The sequence below is a fragment of the Heterocephalus glaber genome, unplaced genomic scaffold, assembly GCF_053883595.1.
Source record: "Heterocephalus glaber isolate CG9 unplaced genomic scaffold, H.glaber_assembly_v1.0 deba00001461, whole genome shotgun sequence".
In the NCBI taxonomy this organism is placed as follows: domain Eukaryota; kingdom Metazoa; phylum Chordata; class Mammalia; order Rodentia; family Bathyergidae; genus Heterocephalus; species Heterocephalus glaber.
The window spans coordinates 47,268,400-47,288,255 of NW_028258308.1; the positions used below are offsets into that span (position 1 = coordinate 47,268,400).

Sequence of the window (19,856 nt, forward strand, 5' to 3'; positions counted from 1 at the left end):
ATGGCAAGGAATTCTGTGTCCTGAATGTGAGTAGAAAATGTTCAACAATTGAAAATGAGGTGATGAAATATGAACAGAAGTTTGCAGAAATGACTTTCTCCTACCTTAAATGAAGGCCCTGGTGTCCTCCACACTGCTTCAGCAAATGGGGTGGTGGTTGGTGACTTTTTTTGCATGAGAAAATTCTGAGCTATGCCCAAGACAAAAATTGAGTAGCACATTTCCAAAACCTTTTCATTAGTACTCTTCACCTATCATGCAGTACTTCTACATCATGAGATTAAGACTTTTCCTATTAGGCTGGCATTATGGTCCACACCTGTGATTCCAGCACTCTAGGAGGCTCACAAGTTTGAGCCTAGTCTGGGCAACTTAGAGACTTAACAAGGCTCCCCTGTCTCTAAATGAAAAACAAACAATGTCTGGGGATGTAGCTCCATGTGAAGGGGCTAGGCTCAATCTCCAGTTCTGCAAAAACTGAAAAACCAAAAAGAATTTGTCCGTCAAATAAATTTGGATGCTTATTAAAATTATAAATTCTCAGTTCTGAGGCAAATACTCCAAATAAGAATTTATGGTATAAAATCAACAGTTTCCTTCAGCTGTGTGTCTCCAGCTGATTTTTGAGCACTAAGGTTTGTAGCTGTAACTGGCTGCACATCCTCAGTGGGCTCAGGCTTGGTCCTCTCTAGCTAGCTGCCCAATGCCTTTGCCAGAAGGAGACATCTGAGTACTTACTACTTCTGCATGGAAGTGTAACATGACCTTAAAACACATTATGACTGGTTCTACTTTGAAGAGAGGAGAGCTCATCTTGTTTGAATAAACAAGGCACAACAAGAGTATTAACAAAACAGCCAAAACTATTGTGCAGCACCTTGTCTGGAGTAGATGCTCTTTTCCTGAACATCACCAATTAATATTCATAATGTCCTAATGAATGTAATGTTACAATGAATGAAAAAGGAACTGACAGAGAGTGAGTTCAGTGATCTTGGCCAATGTCACTCAAAGAGCCAGAGTCAAGTTTATTAAACCAAGTTTATTTGGTCACCTCGTTCAATTAATGACTGACTCTAGGAAGCACATAACTGCTTTGCTTTACAGCTAGGAAAATGGCAAATGTCATCATTGTTTATAAGACATGTGGAAACCTATGGTTCATGACAAATTTTGAAGGTAGTCTTTCTGAAGTTTATAAATTGGATAGTCTGAAACATTTCATTCTATTCTTAAGCAATTGCAAAGAATCACACTGTCAGAGTCAGATGCTGAGTAATAAATACTTTCAATGTAAATAATGCAGGACCACTACATTTCATAAAGAAAAACTATAAAAACATAATGTAAAAGATAAATATGAGTAAAACATATGGACAAGCATTTCATCAAACCAAAAACTAATGATTAATTACCAATTCAAAAACATATCCAATCTTACTTATAGAAATGCATATGAAAATTAAATTAGGTGCTGTTTTGTGTTCACTGATTTATAGAATATATGTGATATGAATGTACATGGAGTTGTATATTTTAATGACAATAAGGTGAAAAATCATTAATTATATCTGCAACATTTAAATATTTAAAATCATTAAAAGCTGCACAAAATAGGAATAAGCAGTGAAAATTCATACTGGTTACTAACAATCATTGGTTTGCTCAAAGTTTCTTGATTTGGGATATTTCATATTTTTAATATTATGCAAATTGATGTCAAAGAAGCATTTGAAATACTTTTGTGTGTTGTACATTAGACTTTGCTTTATTTTTTTTTTTTTGGTATCAGGGATTGAACTCAGGTCCTTGCAGTTGCAAGGCAGGCGTGGTGCCACTGAGCTAAATACCTGGCCAAAGACTTTATTTTTAAACTACTCATAAAATTTAGTGAAAAGATGTGAAACTGTTTCCTTTGGTATTATGGATATAATATACTGTCTCACGGTGAAAATCATAACCATAGAAAATATTATGGAGCATTTGTTAAAAGAAGTGATGAGGGATACAAGTGTTTTTGTAATATTTTATTAAATTTTCATATTTCATATGCACTGTATGATTTAACAATGCATAGTTACTTGAAGTTTAATTTTGTTGTCTTTTTTCTTATGAATATAACTTACTGAAGGTAGTAGCAAAATGATTATTTAATAGTTTGAATTCAAGCCATATGTGTAGCTCCTTGTTGATGCAAAGCAAAAGTTTGTCCCCTCTCCCAGACTGAATCGACTAGTGGATATTTTCAACTAGTGGTTAGGTTGCCAGGATAGGTGTTAAATGATACACAACTGCCACATGGAAAACTCCCTATATGCCATTATCTACAGGGTCAGAAATCATCCTGTTTCTTAGTCACGTTTTCATGCTTTTTAAAGGAAAAAAATCCTATAAAACATATATTTTGCATATTTCTATTTATTGAAAAGTCACTGTTAAATCAGCATTCTCTTTGAACCACAGAACCATTTAAAATCAAGGCTATGAAAGATAAATTATAGAGATATAATATAAACATATTATCCTTATGATACATAAATATACAAACTCACAACATATCCATTCACAATATTGGGTAGCTGGGTGAGGTGGTGCATGCCTGTAATCCCAGCACTCAGGGAGACTGAGGCAGAAGGATTGCAAATTCAAGCCCAGCCTTGACAATTTAACAACTTAGCAAGACCGTGTCTCAAAATAAAATATTTCAAAAATTACTGGTTGTATAGCTCAGTGCGAAAGCCCTGTAATACCATATAAACAAAAAACAAAATAAAGAAAGGGAGGAAGTAAACAGAAGAGAAAGAAAGGAAACAAACAAAGAATATTAGGAAAATTTGTCATTATTATTAAAGTATTAACAAATACTAGGAAGTTATCACTCGTATTAAAAAGGTACAAAACTCTTCCACACATATACATACCTCATTGTGAAATATAACTTCTGAATTTTGAACATATTATTTCTAACTTCAAAATACCTTGAATTTAATATTCATGAAGGTTTTAAATCTGTTTTTATTTTTTTATTTTTTGGTACTGGGATCTAACTTGGGTCCTTGTGCTTGTGCAGCAGGTGGCAAAACAACTGAGCTAAATCCCCAGGCCTTAAGTCTGTTTTTAAATTCACACTTGAATGAATGAGTGCAAATGGATGGCACTGTGGAAGTGTCTTCAGTTAGGAACAAAAGGAATGGGCAAAAATATGATTGTGTGGTTGCACCAGCCCTTCTGCCAGTGCCAGTGTGCAGGTCAAGAAAGGACAGCTGCATGGACCTGAAGCCCCCAGAATATGGCAGTGAGGGCCCAGTTCGACTTGGCACTGGCCCTGCTCTTTTCTGAGATGGTCCAAAGTCAAAGGGACAGGAATGCAATGACTGTTTTGGAACAACTTTAAATTCTAGAGCAATTACAAAGCCCTCCCCCACTGTATTCAGGAATAGAGTGATGTCTGAAAAGATAAAATCTAACCAGGGTGCAGCTGATACATACTCAGGACTTTCCTATGCATGTGGGGTAATTTTCATCTTCTGGCTACATTATCTGCAATTTGACTACTTAAGAGTCCCCTAATTACCAACTCTCCTTCTCCCTATGCCTCAACACTTCACAGAGGTGTTGTAAAAATCAAGTTCATCAAGCTAAAACAAAGTGTATCTTGTGGAAAGGGCAATGGGATTGGAGGAGACCTGAGTTCTGGTTTGAGCTGTTTTAACTGGGGGAAGCTACAAATACATTTTAATTTCAGTTATGCTAAATGTAAAGTAGCATTAAATAAGATGGGCTCTGAAACCACTTATACATGGTCTGTGTAATGAGACAGTTTGGCCCTTGTCCTAGCAGACCAACCTGCTCAGAAGTGCCCCTCATTCCTCTCATACCTAGGAACAGACAGAAAAGCTGGGGACAAAAGCAATTCATCTTGCACTCTGAGCTGTTTCCTCCTTGGTTCCATGGTAAAACTAGATCTTTATAAAACTGACTAAAAGGACAAGAACACAAACTATTTGCTAAATTTGCATGTATCATTGAAAAATGAAACACAGTTGTTGAGAATACCATCCAATTGCCTTACTCAAATATCAGTCTTAATTTTTTCTCATAAAGAGTTTGAAATTATTGCTAACATAAGCTAAGTGCATATAAGATCAGCTTCCTTATTGCAGAAAAGACTGACACATACAAGAGCAACAACACCTTGGTGAAAGAGCATGTAGCTTCTCAATGTATCCTCAATTTCTGAAATGATGATGCAGAAGGAACTAGGCTGCCTTCCTGTGTTCACCCCTGGAACTCACAGCCTAACTCAGTGTGTTAACTCAGCAATGGAGAAGCCTGCTGTGCACTATTTCAAGGAGGGACTACTCTGCTGGCTTCCCAAGGAGATGTGCCCTGGAGTCAGGAGTGGATTGGCTTCCAGAGAGAAGCCTGGGAGACATTGGTCTCAAGTGGATGCAAATCTTGTCCAGGTCAAATGTTATATCACCTGCTGAGACAGAAATTGGGATAAGAGGTGGATGGTAATTGAATTCAAAGTCCATGAGGAACCAGTGAGCATGAGGACATAGATTGTAATTTAGACAGCAAAAAGTCCACAGTGAAAATGAAAGAGTTGAGGATTTACATTTTCATGTTTAATAAGGCATCTTTGATGAAATAGAAGCCCAGACCTTAAATGCACTTAAAAATAATAGTTGCTTTACTTATTTATTATGCCTCACCATGTCCAATTTACTCCATAGTTAAACAGCCCGTTTCCACACTGCATGCAAACTTTTGGAAAATTTTTATCCTTTTTTTTGTACCAGGGATCAAACTCAGGACCTTGCACTTGTTAGGCAGGCAGTGGCACCGCTGAGGTAAATCCCTGGCAGAAAAGTTTTATCTTTTTTTATTTTTTATACATTTTTGTATTAAAAAGTAAAGCATAATTACCACAAATTACAAAGGAATTACAAAGGAATAAAGTAGGACTATAATAATAAATGAATCACTTCAGCCTGGGAAACAGATACTCTCAATAATATTGTTATAATACAAGCTCATTCAAGTATTTTACATTTTTTTGTCCTTTTAAGTGTGATATCCTAGCACATGGTAGAGGTAATGTATTAAGAGTGTAAGGTGGAACCTTCTCTGCAAAGCTAGATGACGAGTGTTCCTCTCCAATGAGAAATGGGCTGTAAGTTCTGTCTTCTCTGTCACTGCCATCAACACAGCTGAAGGAGGAAGGGTGGTGTGGGGGAGAATCTAGGGCCCCTTCTGTACAAGAGATACTTCGAGGTTCCCATTCAAGAGGGCGCCAGATAATGCAGACCACTCTACCCAAGCTTTTGGCAAAACCTCACCCATCCTAATTACTCATCTTCTTGCCCCTCCTCCCCACTTCAGGGCCTTCTGAGCAGCTTACTTTCTCTGTAAATCAATCATCAGGAAAGGGGGAAGCTACAGTGGAAAGAAACAGAAACACTGAACAACTTTGAAGGAGGCTCAGAGCCTCTATCTGATCCCCAGGGGTCCAGGCTGGGGCAGGGTTGGGAGGCTTTCTCTACTGGTAGTACATCTGCTCCCAGGGGCAGCAGAGGGCAGGCAAGATTCTGCCCTTTATGAGAGCTGAGTCAGCCCTTCTGTGTGATGCCCACGCATCACGCTGGCGCAGGCCAGACTTGGAAGGGTGGAGGGTGCACAGGAGTTTGGGCAGGCTGTTGCTTTGTGTCTCAGGTCTCCGATTGCCCACAGAAAGATGGATAGCGGGTGTGAAGTGGCTAGCCCCAATGGACCAGCCACTACTGGCATGCTTGTCACACATCCATCCATCCTAAATTCAAGTGTCTTCAAAAAGTGATGATGTGAACTACTCTTTGCAACATTAACTCCTAACATGTTACAAAAAAGAAAAAGAAAAAAAAATAACCTCCCTCCTCACCTTAGGTTGAGATGAAACCCTCACCTTCCTACCCCAAAGGGGCTTCCTCCTTCAAGGCTGTCCGAGTGGAGCAGGGAGGGGAGAGCAGCCCTGGTCTAGGAGTAAACTAAAAGAGAACAGCCTTTGCCCCACCTCTAAGGCTTCCATGTGCCCCCAAGCCCAGCAGAGACCAAACACTGAGGTTTCTGAGGTGCTAGATACAGTATGGGGCTGAGCAACTCAAAGCAAAGCAAGAAGAAGAAATGAAGGGCAGGAAAAGGGGTTGCAGGAGTCCAGGGTCTGGTACCGTGTAAGGCAGACACTGACCAGACCCATCAGGGAAAGGCATTAAATGCCACCTTCACAGCAGAAACCAGACACTCCTCCTTGGTCTGAGAGGACTGGGTCACAGGAACTGAGATGGGCTTCCCATATACTAAACACTAGGAATGACAGGCCAAAAGCAATGAGGTACCTGATACAGAGGGAAAGCCCTGTATGCCTGAGACACTGTCTCCTACTCCTGACCTCTTGGCCAGCAGAGGAGGCCACTCAACAGGAGGGTCAAAGATACTTCAATAACTGAGCAGCAAGACCACAAACTTCTCCCACTGGAAGCAAACATGAAGTCACTCCCATACCAAACACATGTCCCAGTCTGTATGGATCAGTCCTTAATCACCCTCCCTAGCTTCTGAGGACAGTAGAATCCAGCCATTCCATTGTTATTCACAGCCCAACTCAGGCAGTCAGTGGCCAGAGAAGAGAAGTCAGGTATACTCTATGTCCACATATACCTTCCTGCCACTGAACTTCACCAATTTGTAGGATTCTCCTCAGCCCCCAGTTCCTCCTCATCCCTAATTCCCAGGCAGTCAATTAGAGGACAGATAGAAATGGTTTTCAGAGGGGGATGCAAGATGGGAAGACCCCACCAGACCAGTGGAGGACAAAGACACCTTTTGTCACCTTTTATGAGACAAAGCCTCCTTGAGGTCTCAGAGATCTTTCAGGATATCACGAGAAATACAGTCAGGCCTCAGCTGCCAGGTGTTCACCTGTCCCCTCTGGCACGGAGGAATATGCTCAGGCTGAGGACAAGCGTGTTCCAGATCCAGGCCAACTCTGTTTTCCAACAGCCTGAAGCAAACTTGGCCTTGGGGTTCCAAGAGTAGGATGAAGGGTATCATGGCAGGATGGGGCCTGATGTGAGGCAACAGCAAGCAGAGTGAGGACATGACAGTGGCAGCAGTATACAGACACGGGACATTAGCTTCCGATGATGCAACAGCAGGGACATTCCAGGCACAGCTCAGATACAAGTCACCCCAACTCTCTCAACTCCAGGCAGGAGTACATGCAGCTAGGTCCAGAGGAAGATTCTAGCCAGCTCAATGCCAGGCACATCCAGAGAAGGTGGGGCTCTTCAGGTTGGCTCCCCAAGGAAAACAGGCATTTTGGTGTTATTTCAGATTCCTGACCAACAATAAGGCAACTTTAAAAAAATATTATTTTCAAGAACAAAACAAAAGAAAACAAAATTCTAAGGAGAGGGGAAGGACATTACTTTCTATGGATCAGGAAGGGGCTTTCTGATTTTTTTTTTTTTTTTTTTTTTTTTTTTTTTGGTTTTACTAATGGTCAATTTTGTCTTAATTTTTTTTTTAACTTTCCCAAGGATGGAAAGTTCAGAGAAAAATAAAATAAATCATCTTTCAATAGTCTTTTCTGGTATGAGCAGCATTTCTCTGGACTGGGGAGTAAGGAAAGTGGGGAGAGGAAGTGCAGAAAATCCTTTGGTTTCCTTCTCCCAGAAGGTGGCAGAAGGGCATGATGGGGGCAGCAGGGAGAAAACGTGTCAATGGCAAACCCCAGGTGGTCAAGGGGCTGCTGCTCCTGGGGCCTAGGGTGCTATCTGCCTTCCACCGGGCTCAGGGCCTGCTGGTGGGCTGCATAGTTGGCTTCAAGGGGAGCAGGAGGAAGGAGGAAGGAGCAGGAGCAGGAAGGACCAGGGCTGTGGCCTACTAGCCATGGTCAGGGCTGAAGTGTGATTTTGGTAATCCAGACAAACAATCAATTACTTAAAACTATATGTGTGTGTGTGTGTGTGTGTGTGTGTGTGTGTGTGTGTATACACATGTTCTCCCCCCTCTCCCTTCCCCCATAGAACAAGCCAGGATGGAAGAGTCATGGAGAGAAAGTGGAAGGGGATGTGGAGGCTCCTGCCCAGGGTACCTCTAACAGCCCAAATGGTATGTACCCTGCTGCTCAGCATAGAGGCCCATCCTGTGAACTCCAGGCTTGTCCCTTCTCTGTTCCCTCTCTTGGGACTAGACACCCCCATGGACCCCTACCCACCCCACCCCTTCCCCCAGTGGCTAAGGGTATTTCACTTTCCCAAAGTTTGTGTGTCCGAGCGCTGGCTTGTCCATTTAGCATCTTCCTGGATGGGCTGGCCAGTCGGTGGTGTAGGGGGCTGGCTGACCACGGTGGCAGGCCTGCTGGAAGACTGGGAGGGGCACCAATTCCTGCCCTCACCACTACCACCACTTGCTACAACTGGATGTGGCTTATGGTTGGCCTCCTCACCTATGGGGGGATCCACAGGAAGTCTTCTAGATGTCAGAATTTTGTTGAGGTATTCTTGTAGTTTGGGGTCAATGTCCAAATTTTTGGCTTTGGAATATTTCAAGAAGGCCCAGAACTTCTCCAACCCAAAGAACTGGCCATCTTCATAATCCTTCACAGTTTCCTCCTAGAAATCCTTGAATATGTCCAGCCGGAACTTCTTTTCCTGACTATAACTATAGTATTGAAAAAGGCATTCCAAACCATACCTGTAACCCACTTTGGCATCCTCCAAAGCCAGCTGCTTGAACTCCTCATACATCTTCTTGTTGAAGTGATCTCAGAAGAAGAAGGACCAGAAGCAGAACAGAGTGTTCATCTCCTGAGACAGGCCAATGCCCAAGAGATTCTGCTCATTAAGGCAGTGCCTCCGATACTTGTGATAGACTTGTGTGAATCCATTCTCCTTGAGCAGCTCATGGGAAGGATGCTGGAACTTGGGCAGGGACAGAGGAGTACAGCCATAGCTGCCAAAGGCAGGTGTCCTTTCTGAAGGACTAGAGCTAATGGATGCAGTCCGGGGCCTGTACTTGTGGGAGTCCATCACCCAGCCCACATGGATCTCTAAGGGCAGGTTTTAGCTGTGCCTAGTCTTCCTTTTTTGAGGCATCCTGGCGTCTAGCGTCCATCCTTCTTTTACCACTAGGTAAAACCGTGACATCCGGCTGGAGTCTTTGAGCTGTGGGGTCTGGGGTGTGTGGAGGTTCTGGCTTGTGGTAGTTTGGCGACTCTGGGACAGTGATCTGGAGATAGCTAGTGTATGATGGTGAAGGGCTCAGGAGCACCAAACAGCTTGTTGGCCCGGGCATCAGTGGGAACCTGCTGGAAATTTGGTGGCCCAGGAGGAACTTCCTGGTTGGGATCCACAGGGGGTTCTGGGGTCAGTGTGTCAAACTGCTCCCAGCTGATCATGTTGACTTTCTTGAAGTTCTCAACTTCTTGCTTGATCTGAGAATATTCAGGTTCAAATTTCTTAGTCCATAGGTCCTGCTCATAGTAGAAGAGCCCATCATTAATGACCTCGGCCAGCTCGGCACTCATCTTGGCATGGGAGGTATGGTTGCCCATGAGATCCCCTCCAGTGTGCCGATGCATGTAAGGTGGCATCTGGGTAACAATGAGGATCTTGTTGACATCCCAATTATTGATCTCATACTCAGAGTCCTCATCAGGCCAGACAGTGAAGATGTTCTTCTGCCCATCTATCTATTCCATTTTCCCATCAAACAGGAAGTCTAGTTCCTCTAGCTCCTCCTGATCCTTAGACATCAGCTGCTGGGAGGGAAGGTGCTGAGGTAGAGAGGTCGGGTGGGCAAACCTGGACTCCTCTGATTTCTTGGGCTGTGCTGGGGAGGGCTGAGGTCTCTACTTGACTTCAATCCAGTTCTCAGAATCCAGTTCAGGTGGGCTGGCAGACAGTCCCTTGGCCAGAGTCTTTAAGTTGCTGACCACCTCTGTCTTAGTTGGCACTGGGGTAACTGCACAAGGAAACCCAGGTGCCGACTCCATCTCCTTCTGGTAGTGCTGGTGGGGAATAAACTCAAGGCAGTTGAGAAGCTGGGAAAAATCAGTCTGTGAATAATTCCATATGGGGAGGGGGGCAGGAAGAGGCCACTTCTCAGGCTCTTCCCTCCTTTGTACTTTCTCATCAACGATCTCCACCAACCTGCTGTCCTTTAGGGCCACAAGGATAAGTGGAATGTCAGTGGTGAGGGCCTGGACTCAGTGCAAGGAAGCAATAAGAGTGATGGGAAGGAAATCATCGGCACCCATTTTCTGTCTCAGGAAGAAGTCTTGCTCTAAATTGTCCACCCTGAAGTAGTATTCAATCTGATGCTTGACGTAGTCTTTGAGCAGCTCCTAGTTCACACTGTAAACTTCAATGCTGCTGACATTGTCAAAGTAGTAGGTGATACTGTTCATGTACTTGGGGGTGTAAGGCCCCTTCATGCCATCAAACTTTCTATAGCCAAATTGGTAGTCAAAATTGGTTCAAGTGCCACCCCGGCCCTGTGTCCCCTGGTCACAATTACACCCCCATCCACAGCCAAGGAAGGAAGTCTGCGCCCCACCAGCCCCAGCACTCTTCACACTGGATGTTCTCATCCTGGTCGTGGCAGGCAGGCTCCAGTTTGGTGTCTGGTTGCCAGGCTGGGGGCGGGGGCACAGACACAGGCATGTAGGTGGCAGGCTCAGACCTTTTGACCTCCCCACGGTTCGCAGGTATATGCCTCGGCTCCTGAGGCCCAGGGGCATTGGGGCCAGTTTTTCTCTGGGTACTTTGGGCGTCATGTCTATTTGCAGTGGAACCCATTGTGTTCGTTCCCTTTCTTTATCTGCCCACCACGCTGACAGTCTTCATCCCCATTCTTCTCTTCTCCTGACACATCTGATTTGGCTTTGGGGCTCTCTTTACTATCGCTCCCCTCTCCTTTCTCCTGCTCCTTCACGTCCTTCTTGGGTGGCAGCTTAGGGCAGGTTGAGGCTTATGAGACTGGGGCTGTACACTCTGGTGGGCTATCTCTCCAGGGGTTGGCCAATTGACTGCATCTCCAAAGTCATCAACCTTGCTGCCCTTGCGCTGTTTAGGAGGTGTGGCCCTCACCACCTTGGCTGGAGCAGAATGTTCTGGAGGGGACTATCTGTTCACCTTGGCCAGGGCTGGCAGCAGCACGTTCTTAGTCCACGAGTTCACCTTGGGCGGGGGCAAAAGCAGGGAGGGTGCTTCCACGAAGTCTTGGGGCCAGGCACCTGCTCTGGCAGCTCCTCCACCTGCTCCCGGCTCGCCACCGCCCTCCTGCATCGCTGCCAGCCTGGCCGTTGGTGAGGGGCAGTTGCAGCGGCCACAGGCTCTCCAGCTCCAGTGGCCCGGTGCCCTCCAGGAGTGGCCTGCCAAGGTTTCCCGGCTCCGCCATCTGTCTTCCCCCAAGCTGATGTCCTTTGTCCTTTGCCCCAGGCTTGCCCTTGCCTTCCGGCACTGGCAGCAGCTTCTTCCTCACCAGGCCCCGCTCACACCGTGCTCTTTGGCCTGCAAAAGCAGAGCGCCCCCCAGGCAGCAGCGGCTCCACCTGAGTGGCCATTTGCGCCCCCCCTCCCCCCGCCAGAAGCCGGGCGCGCCCGAGGCGGCCTCCCCACCTGGAACTTGGCTAGCAGAGCGCGGCCGTCCAAAGCCTTGCTCCGGGGCTCTAGGCCCCAGTCCCCACAGAGAAAGGTCTGGACTCCCGCTAAGTGCTGCCCCCTGGCCGGTCGCAGGCAGCCGCGGTAACTCTGAGACCCAGTGCCTGGGCGCGGGGGTCGTGCAGCGCCCCCACCCTGAGTGGGCTACCAGGCTTCTCATCAGAGCCCTGCCTCCATCCGCCTTAAGGGCGGCCCGCGCTTCCTGTTCTGGGCTGCAACAATATGGAGGGAAGCGGGAGAGGCGCGGTGGGCGGAGCTGACCAAGCCATTCAAGGCAGGAGGTTGGCAGGCGTGTGCCTCTGGACCTGGAGGGGAGGGAAGGGGATCAGAAAAGTTTTATCTTATAAAGTCATCAAAATGTTTCTTATCATGTCCCAACCCCATTTTTCTCAAAACAGATGTATCTTTCATGATAATAAATCAAGATGATGCTTGAATAATGCGTCTCAGCAAATGTGATAATTTGAAAAGTCTGTAGAGCAATCTATCAGTTTATGAGACACATCTTTTATTCCTTTCCTTAGGTGATGAAAGCAAGTGTTAAAAGGAAAACATTAGACGAACTAAACTTTTGAGACTTATTTAATGAAAGGATGATTTATGAGATGCACGCACTCAGAACCAGAAGAGGTTTGGAATCTCTGACTCCCAGTCTGAACCATGGGGCTTTGTAGCTGGTAGAGAAATCACTGACTGTCCACAGCGTGGGATCCGCATAACACAGGCATGATCTGACAGGTGATTTGCTTCATAGGGCTGCTTGTGATCACTTTTATCTGTGGCTCCCTATTGCCTGAAACTGGGCTCCTTTTAAGTTAGATTTTTAATTTGTTTACATTCTAAGTTAGATGGCAATGTGCCCCTGGGGTACTGAAAGGTGATCTAGGGCAAAAATTAAATTAACTTCCCAATTCCCCCTTTTGTCACCTCTCAGTTTAGAGAAATTGTTCAAAATCTTGGGCCTTGGTGTCACTTTCTGTCACTGTCATGATGTACTTATTTGGACTCACTATAGAGTTCACCAGCAGTGCATCAAATCAGTTGAGCAGCTCTTTATGTCCTTGTTGATCTAGTCTAAGTGAAACAGTTCCACATGTGATGGTTATCTGCATGCAAATACTTAGGACCCGAATTATGTGGTGCACCAAGGGATACTTAGAGATGACTCACAGAGGCTAAGGGATTGCAATGGACTCCCTAATATCAGTGTTTGATCTACACTTGGCAATGTGTGCTTGCAATTAATGTAAGTCTGCATCAAAATGATAGTATATAGCTTCATCTGTAGTTCAGGTTGTATCTCCAACTCCTCCCTCCATCCCTCCCTCCCCATGTGATTTTTCTGACATTCATTTCACATGTCTGTGAGCTAGACTCACTCAATACTTTGATGCTATTACTTAGCGGATTATGTGAAAATTTAAAATTAAAATGTATTTTGTATTCATTTATTCCTTTGGGAATTTTTTATGTAATTCTGTATCTTGGATATATGTTATTTATGCTTTACTTACTTGATTTTTGAAGAGACGTATGGTATCTTTCTTATTCTTGCTTCTTTATTGGTAAGTTGCTTTTCTTCTATCTGACTTCTCCCACTACTTCTCTTTGTCTCTAATTTTCTGGAGATAGAAGACAATATGACATGGTATAGATTATTACTGCATTTATAATTTCCATTCTACTATTGTTTTGTTTAGAAAAATTTTGACCATCGTCGTAGCTAAATCTTAGTTCCAGAACCTTTTACATATACCATAACCCACAGATGCTTGGGTCTCTTATGTAAATAATGCAGTATTTTCATGTGGTATGCTCACACTGCCACACACATTGTACATCACCATAGCTCACTTACAGAAGCAACACTAGCAAGACCATGGAATAATGAGGTCACTTGTTACCCCCTACAAAAAACTTAAATTTTCAACCAAAAGGAATGTGGTATAAATTTGGAATTAAGAAGGTATGATTTTTAAAGACATTAGCACCATTTAAAAGAATTCAAGTATTTTGTATAAGGACAACAAGAAAGATGCTTTCAGGTGATCTCAGAAAGCAGCAAGAACCCACCCATCACAGTCTCAAGGTTGCAAAAGTGTCAGCCCTTTGAGAGGATCCCTGGGATTCCTGCTCGGGAAGCACTGTCCATAGCATTGGTTCCTCAGGAGTCGTTTCCTCTCAACCAGCCATTCAGGCACACAGAGGCTGCTGCAGCCATGGCCCAGTGTGATCTGGGTACTGCCTGCCCTGGTGAAAGACCCTGGCATCATCCACATGAGGTTCATTTTACTGGCATGCAGAATACAAGAGTTTTGGGGTCAGGAAATCTCCCACTCTGATTTCAAAGGAAGGCCTGGAAGGCCAGGCAAGAAGCCCCTGAGATGGCAGTGTGTAAAGCTGTGGGAATGAAGCCAAAAGTGGGGAGTGTCCCCAGGAAGAGGGAGATGCCAGAAACGTGGAGCATCTGCTGAGGAAAGCTGCAGGCTGTGAGTGGAACCAGCCCAAGAGAAGAAAGAGCCTTGTGCCTGTGACCCACAAAGTCATGGGTTGGGGCCTCCTGAACCCTCTGGAACTTGTGTCTCTAAAATAAGACAAAAATTAAAACCAAGGTGAAATCTTCCTGCTCTTCCTATCTATCTCCTAAAGGTTCATTCCATCTCTTGCTGATTTTGAATAGTGCTGCATTAAACATGGGAATAAAGGTATCTCTGTGACATTTTGAGAAAATGGGGTGATCTTTACCCTGAAAATTATAAAATATTGATGAATGAAGCTAAACAAATGGATGAGAAGGTGCTCTGTTTTCGTGGACTGGGAGAACTAACATAGTTAAAATGTCCATACTACCCAAAACAATCTAGAGATTCACTGTAATTTCCACAAAATTTCTAATGAAATTCTTTATAGTAAATGAAAAGGAAGCCCTATGATTTTTATATAATCCTAAAATTTGCCTCCAAATACTTTGAGTAGCCAAAGCAATCTTGAGCAAAAAATATAAAACTTGAGCCATCACACTGCTTGATTTCAAAATATATATGAAGCCATGGTAACAAAAATATTATGGTATTGTCATAAAAACAGACTCATACACCATAAGAAAATAATAAAAGACACAAAATATATCCATGAATCTCCAGCTAATTGATTTTCCAGAAATGTGCCAAGACATGTCTCTTTCACATATTGTTAGGATAACAGGATATCCACATTTAGAAGAGTGAAATTGTTACATATTCCTCATGAGATACAAAAGTCATCCAAGACTTCAATGTAAGAATCAAGACTATGAAACTAGTATAAGATAACACAGGGCAAAATCTTCCTGTCATCATTATATGCAATCATTTTTCAGAAAGAACCTCAAAAACACAGGCAAGCAAAGAAAAACAACAAATAGGATTATATCAGAGTGAATAGTTTTGGACCACAAATGAAACCAACAAAGAGATTGAAAAGGGATTCTAAATAATAAGAGGAAAAACTTGCCAATTACACATTTAATAATTTATTATTCAAAATATATAAAGAACTCGACTTGTACTAAGAAAACAAGTTAGCTAAAAATATACAAAACATTTAAAGAGATATTTCTCAAAGGAAGAGTATATGTGACCAACAAATACATAATGAAATGCTCAGGATTGGAAATCATGAGGGAAACACAAATGCAAACCGCAAGGTAATATCACTTCACTCCCATTAGAATTGTCATGAAAAAGACAACGGATATAAAGAGTGGCAAGGAACCCCAGAAACGACAGTCCTCATCTGCTGTTGTGTGGAATGTTAATTCATACAGAGATTATGAAAACAGGATGGGGGGGCTTCAAAAAATTAAAAATAGAACCACTCTGTGACCCAACAATCTCAATGCTGGATATGCATACAAAGAAACAGAAGTTAGTGCATTGAAAAGATATATGCTGTCTCTTGTATAATTTTTATAGCTAGTTTTTATCATGGATAGTTTCATGAATTCTGAATATCAGAACCTGCAGCCTAGTCTAAAAATCATAAAGTTTGTAGTAAAAAGATGCACATTGTGTTTATCTGCAATCACTAGGGAGTTAAGGGGTATTTCTCTCCAGGAGTGGTGATGAGAGTAGTTTCTTTTCCATCATTATAATACAGCTAAAAGTTGTTGTCTCTAGTCTTCTGTTCACCACTAATTGCAGACACTGCTGGAAGAAGTCACTGCACACTAGTTTATTTTGGGTGCCACTTCACTCCTCAGTCGATTTCAGATAGTTCTCATATGCTTCTTTACTCATGAGCTCATCTAGTTCTGAAGGGTCACTCACTGTCATCTTGGTCAGCCAGCCATCTTCACAACAAGACTTGTCGACAAGCCTTGGATTTTCTGCAAGTACTTCATTAATTTCAGCTACTTCTCCTGAGAGAGAACAGAGCTCACTGGCAGCTTCCATGCTTTCCCAAGCACCAAACTCATCTTGCTTTTACAATTTTGTCCCAACTTCAGGCAGACTACAATAAACGTCTCCCAAAGCTTCCTGTGCAAAGTTGCTGATTCCTACTGTTCCGATACCAATTTCTGTTGTTATTCATTCGTGTTTCTCTGTGAATTTACGCACTTTGAGCACAGCCGTCCCGGTGCACAGGGACCTCGTGCCGCCCGCCTACAGCCACCAGGGCCCAATCAGGCAAGGTGAGGAGGGCACCGAGGATGCGTGCAGGCTGCAGGCTGTGACACATGCTGCCGGCAACTCACACCATCATGTTCGCAGGGGTACCGAGGCCAGTTTACTTTCCTTCAATTAAAAAAGATGATTTTTTTAAGCTTAAGGAAATACTTTGTGCTCTTATTCTGAGGGAAATAGTACAAGAAAAAGAGAGAAAAATATTGATGCAAAATAGAGACAGCAGAGGTGTGAAAAAAATCCCTGATAATGTGGACTGTGAGAGAAATCTGCGGTGTAAGGTAAAGGTAAGGTTCAGCCTTTTCTTGCAGCCTGTAAAATCCTTCACACTGACAGGAGTTAATCAGGAAGATATGTGGGAATTTAGTAGTCACTCAATAGAAATAGTACAGACAGATATTTTCTTCTGAATATTTCAATATCTTCAATGAAATAGTAACCAGTTCATCATCTGTGTGTATTGAGGAAAGAGAAGCCATTTGAGGGGATTTAAGATCCAAAAAAGTGTACAATGCTCATATAGAAAGAGCAAATAGAGCTAAGTGTTGTGCATGCTGGCTCGAGAGCTCCCTGGGGGTATCAGTCTTACATGCACACTTACAGCAAGGCTTATGATCCACTTTTGATTCCCTCCAGTTGCAGCAGCCTGTGGTCAGCCACCAAGGAGCCAGGACATAAATCAATGTGTTTCTGCTGGTAACTGTAGACAGGGAGGGACAGGTGGACATGAGTTCATGCAGACATCACCAGAAAAAGGGAACATGTGTTTTAAGATGAATAAAGAGTGTTTAAAGAAGAAAGAAAAATAGAAGTCACTCATGCAATTAAAGATTTGGGATTCTTAAAAAATAAGCATAGAAAGTCTTTAAAATCAACTAATATTTAAAAACATACCAGTAAGCTTCAGGTTAGTTGTTACTATTCAGCAATGCATTCTGTGTACATAAAGTGGCATTCTTGTACTTTGTTAACAGGAACATAAAAAATCAGTTAGACATCCAGTGTGCAGATGTTTTCATCAAGCACTTCCATACCTTAGTCCTGAAGGTAAACTCCCATATGGGTACCCTGAGATACACGTAATGTTACCTGTCTGTAAGAAGACCAAACATTCATCAGCAACACAGGTAAATATTACTGATTATAGTTTTGTTGGCCTCATCAGATATGAAAATAATTAGCAAGATCTCTGGATAACGATATCCTAAGATATTACACAAAATCAATATTTACGGTAAAGTATGCAAATCTTATGCATACAAAAACTATAAATAATGAACTAGATGAATTTTGAAGTGAACATACATTAGAAATCTCTTCAGTAGTTTCAATATATGAGACTCGTGTGATATCAATGATGCTGTTTCTCTCTGTTGTGGCTCGAACTTGGCACACGGCTGTTTGTGAAGCTCCATTTTTATAGTTCATTTAGCGTAGATCATAATATATTTTATTCAGGGGGATGCTGTATGTGTTCCACAGTCCCAGTCATTCCTTGGTATAATGTGTATTAACTGTCACCATGCTTTGAAATACGGGACCCAGTGAGCATGGTTGTTTAGGCTCTGCTTCTTTGCATTCCTTCTGCAATACCAAAAGTGTCATCTAAACTTTCTTGATGATTATGGTAACACTTCCTCTACTGCATCTCCAACACAGCTCAATACCTCTGTCATAGCATTTAAGAAATAATATGAATATTGTGCATTCTCAACATAATCTTTTTGGGATTTGAGATTTTTCGTCTTTTGGGACATGATTTTTGCACCTGTTAACTGTGGTTATTTTTTTTTTTTTGACACCACTTATGGCCAGATATTTCATGTTCCTGAAGTCTCCAGAGAACTATTACCAGCATCCTGGGAAATTCTTCTTCCTGTTAGTGGAATTCTTACACAGAAAATAAATCTTTTCTTGTATGTCTTGAAAGACAAATACATAATTGGGACAATGTTTTAAGAGATGCAGATAGAGAGCAGAGAAAATTGGAGACAATGTAGCTCTCTCTAAATTAAAAGGTTCACATCCTTATGGAAAAATGGCTAAATAAATTTTAATCAGTGTGACTCCATTGATATATATCTCAAACATTAAGTAGCATGGTTATTTTTAAAAATGAAATTAATATTATAGGATGGCTTAGTTTCAAAACAACAAATAATTCTCTTGCTATCTGTTGTAGAAACACAAATACACACATACACATACAAACACCAAACACATACCTACATACACACAAGTGGCAAGGACAACACTTCTTATCATAATTGTGCTACAGATATTTCTCACATTCCATATAGAAGCTTTGGACTGCTATTCTATTTACTGGGTGTGGTATGTATTATTGTTCAAATTTTTGATACTTATCCCTATGGAACTCCAGATTATGGGAGAATTATATCCGTTATACTCCACTATCATTAGAATTGGTCATACAATTTTGCCTAATATATGGAAAGAATTAACATCATTTGTATACCTGTATAGTAACTTTAAAAGCCATTATGTGTTTCAGAGCTCGGTGTGTTTTCCCTTTATCATGAGCCTAGAAAATGCCCAGAGAATAACTATATATTTTTTGTAGAGTGTGTTCTGAAATGAAGAAGAAACAGCGCAGAATCTTGTGGAGCCACGATGTAGTGTGAGGAGAAAATTAAAGACAAATATTCTTAAAGGAAAGATGTAAAAATCCTCATAAAGTTCTATAAAATAAAATTTGACAGAACACTAAAGGATTATACACTGTAAGGGAGTTTATACGTAAGATGCAAGGATGTTTTGACATGCACAATTCAATAATTGTAATACACTACTTAAAAAGGATAAAGCATAAAAATCATATAACCAAATCAATAGATGCAGAGAAAACACTCTGGCAAAATTTAACATAATTTCTTGATATTAACTCTCCACAAATTATGTATGGAAGGAATGAACTTTACTAAAATTAAGGTCATATATGTCAAAGGTACAAGTGACATCATATCAAGTCCTAAAATGTTAAAAATTTCCCTCCAAGTTCAGAGACAGGAAAAGGATATTCACTTTGTCACTTATGTCAAATAGTTCTGGAACCCTAGGCTGAGCAATCTGTCACAAAACAGAAATTAAATGCATCTACATTGTAAAAAAAGTAGTAAAATCATCCAGCATATCATATCATTTTATGTACTGAAAATGCCAAGGACTTTAGCAATAAAACAATTAGCTCTAGTCCAGAGTTCAGTAAGTTGCAGCTTATAAAGCAATATATAAAAATCAGTTGACTTTTCACATAGCAACAACGAGCTTTCCAAAAATAAATAATCCCACTTATTAGCATCAGAAATAGTAAAATACTTAGAAATAACCAAGTAGGTGGAAGTTCTGTGCATTAAAACTACCAAAATTAATTAGACCAAAGGAAGCACGCTACCCCCCAGGTCCTGCCATTCTCTGCTCCCCTCACCCTAACCATGCGGCCATATGGAGACCAGGAAGTTGAC

The 19,856-nt window shown here is 42.2% G+C and overlaps 2 pseudogenes; both read right to left on the reverse strand.

Moving 5' to 3' along the window:
- Positions 1-8,291: 8,291 nt before the first annotated feature.
- On the reverse strand, positions 8,292-11,610 carry LOC101702657 (la-related protein 1-like; annotated as a pseudogene).
- A 4,326-nt stretch (positions 11,611-15,936) lies between these two features.
- LOC106008331 (glycine cleavage system H protein, mitochondrial pseudogene) lies at positions 15,937-17,799 on the reverse strand (annotated as a pseudogene).
- Positions 17,800-19,856: the final 2,057 nt, after the last annotated feature.